This window comes from Trichechus manatus, unplaced genomic scaffold (assembly GCF_000243295.1).
Source record: "Trichechus manatus latirostris isolate Lorelei unplaced genomic scaffold, TriManLat1.0 scaffold00408, whole genome shotgun sequence".
Classification (NCBI taxonomy): domain Eukaryota; kingdom Metazoa; phylum Chordata; class Mammalia; order Sirenia; family Trichechidae; genus Trichechus; species Trichechus manatus.
The window spans coordinates 223,504-226,313 of record NW_004444344.1 but is presented as its reverse complement, the minus strand read 5'-3'; the positions used below and the strand labels follow the sequence as shown (position 1 = coordinate 226,313).

The 2,810-nt window shown below is 39.3% G+C and overlaps 1 pseudogene; it reads left to right on the top strand.

Annotated features, from left to right (window-relative positions):
* Nucleotides 1-276: 276 nt before the first annotated feature.
* On the top strand, nucleotides 277-1,212 carry LOC101343234 (olfactory receptor 4M1-like; annotated as a pseudogene).
* Nucleotides 1,213-2,810: the final 1,598 nt, after the last annotated feature.

Below are 2,810 nucleotides of genomic sequence, written 5' to 3'. Positions count from 1 at the left end.
GTGGTACAAGCAGTTTGCAATTGGCTATTAACTTAAATGTTGGTGGTTCTTCAGATTCGCTCATCGGGGCAGGGAAGAAAGGCTTGGCAATCTGCTTCTGTAAATTTTACAGCCAAGAAGACACTATGGAACAATTCTACTTTGTATCACGTGGGGTCTCCATGAGTTGGAATTGACTCAATGGCAATGGGCTGTTAAATACTACCTGAAGTAATTATTACTTCTTTCTTTTTTTTTTTTTTATGGCTATTATTATGAAAAAAGCAAAGTGAAGAAATGGAACCTGCAAATTACACCAGGGTGACAGAGTTTGTTCTCACTGGCCTATTCCAGACTCAGGAGGTGCAACTGGTCCTGTTTGGTATATTTCTCTCCTAGTACTTGTTCATTCTTCCAGGGAATGTCCTTATCATTTGCACCATCAGGCTTGACCCCCTTCTGACCTCACCCATGTATTTCCTTTTGGCTAATCTGGCCTTCCTTGATATTTGGTACTCTTCCATTACAACCCCTAAAACACTAGTAGACTTCTTTGTGGAAAGGAAGATAATTTCCTTTGGAGGATGCATTGCACAGCTCTTTTTTTGCACTTTGTTGGGGCTTCAGAGATGTTCTTGCTCACGATGATGGCTTTTGACCACTATGCTGCTATCTGCCGCACTCTCCGCTATGCTACCGTCATGAATCGATGTCTCTGCTGTATTCTGGTGGCTCTGTCTTGCATGGGTGGCTTCGTCCATTCTATTATACAGGTGGCTGTCATTGTTTGACTGCCCTTCTGTGGGCCCAGTGAGTTAAACAGTTACTTCTGTGACATCACACAGGTTGTTCGAATTGCCTGTGCCAACACTTTCCCAGAGGAACTAGTGACGATCTTCAGCAGTGATCTGATCTCCGTCCTGTGCTTCATTGCACTGCTAATGTCCTATGCCTTCCTCCTGTCTATGCTCAAGAAACACTTCAGGTGAGAATACCAATCGGGCCATGTCCACCTGCTATTCCCACATCACCATTGTGGTGTTAATGTTTGGGCCATCTATGTACATTTATGCTTGCCCATTTGACTTTTTTTCCTTAAATAAAGTGGTGTCTGTGTTCCACATGGTGATATTCCCTTTACTTAGTCCCATCATCTACACCTTGAGAAACAAGCAAGTAAAGACAGCCATGAGGAAGCTGGTCAACATATATATTTTATGTAAAGAGAGGTGAAAGATAAATGGTATAGTTTATGATCCTCTTGAGCATCATTGTCCCAAAGTAGGAAACATTTGCATTGGTAATAAAGCTGCTTTCACTATCTCCTTTCAGCAAAGATCTTAAAATATCACTATATTATCCCTCTATTTGGTGAAAAAACAAAGACATTAACATGCAAACAAATTTACTTGCACCCACCTTGAAATTTCTGGCAGATCATTATTAGACTTTCAGACGTGATAATGATATATTAAAACACACATTTTCAGTAATCGTGTAAGTAACTACCCTGGGAGAGGCTCTGTGAGAAGAGTGTGTGTTGAGGTATAATAAAAGAAGTAAGACAGAGGCGACATGCTCACTGTGAATATGAAGAAGTAAGTGAGCCAGCATATAAATGTGACTAGCTTCATAATCAAATGAAGTATTAGTGTTATATCTCAATCTTGGCCCAGTGGGATGGTGTTTGGCAAACCTGGAAGAATAGTTTATCTATTTTTTCTTTTATCTCTTCCTATTTTTAGAGTTAATCATGGAAAGTGAGGACTCATTTATATGAGCAATTTCAACTCATAGTTCAGGTGGTAGCTACTTAACAGTATTGGTGACAAAACTCAAGATTCTGCCACATTCTGGAAACAATTTTTATGAGTTCATAGTAGAGTGTGATTTAATTGCTCCTTAAGACCATTTTCTTTTTCCAGAAGTAGCCTCCAGCCAGCTAGAGGTTTTTAGAACCAAATCTCTCCCTACATCTTCCAGGGTCAAAGCAGGCTTGGGAGGAAGGGGTTCTAGGTTGACTGGGATTAGTAGATATCTAGCTGTGTCATTTTTTAAAAAAAACTTTTACATCTTTTGCCATTTTTGGGTGTTTCCTCTATGTGCTAATTCTGCTTCTCATGTTAAAATTAAATTAGTAGGGTTTTAGCTTTGTTAGCCCTGTAATTCAGAGTTCTTTCTCATATGCCATTTTTTAGTACATATGGAAAAGACCTAGAAGTATTGATTCCTATGATACTCTAGTCAATTATTTGTTAGTGATCAATTTCCTGTTCCCTGACACTAAGAACCTAATTACTGACCTTGCTTCAAAATGTAAAAGGTAGATTTGAACAATTGAGTTTATAGGGTATATTTATTTATTTAAATTAACTTTTCAGTGCAACCTGGGGTGTCTATCCATTAAAAGGCTGGACCACTTCGTGTGCATTGAGTGTTACTCTTTTATTATATTTGATGAGGTAGTATGAGAAACACATCAAAACCAGAAGTGTAATGATGAATTGCTTAATTAAAAGATTATCTGAAATTAGGAACAAATATAGGAGGAGAAATAAGGAACTTTTGGCACTAGTAAGCAGTGATCTAGCCTGATTCATGGAGGACCTGATTATAATAAAAGCTTAGATAGTAGTTCTCAACTGGGGGCAATTTTACCACCCCCCAGGGGACACTTGACAATGTCTGTAGGCATTTTTGGTGACCACAACTCGGTGTGTGTGTGGGGTGCTTCTGGCATCTAGTAGCACCAAGGATGCTGCCAAACATCATACAATCCACAGGAGAGTCCCCTCTGCCCCCTTGCCCCAAGAAAAAAAATTATACAGTTG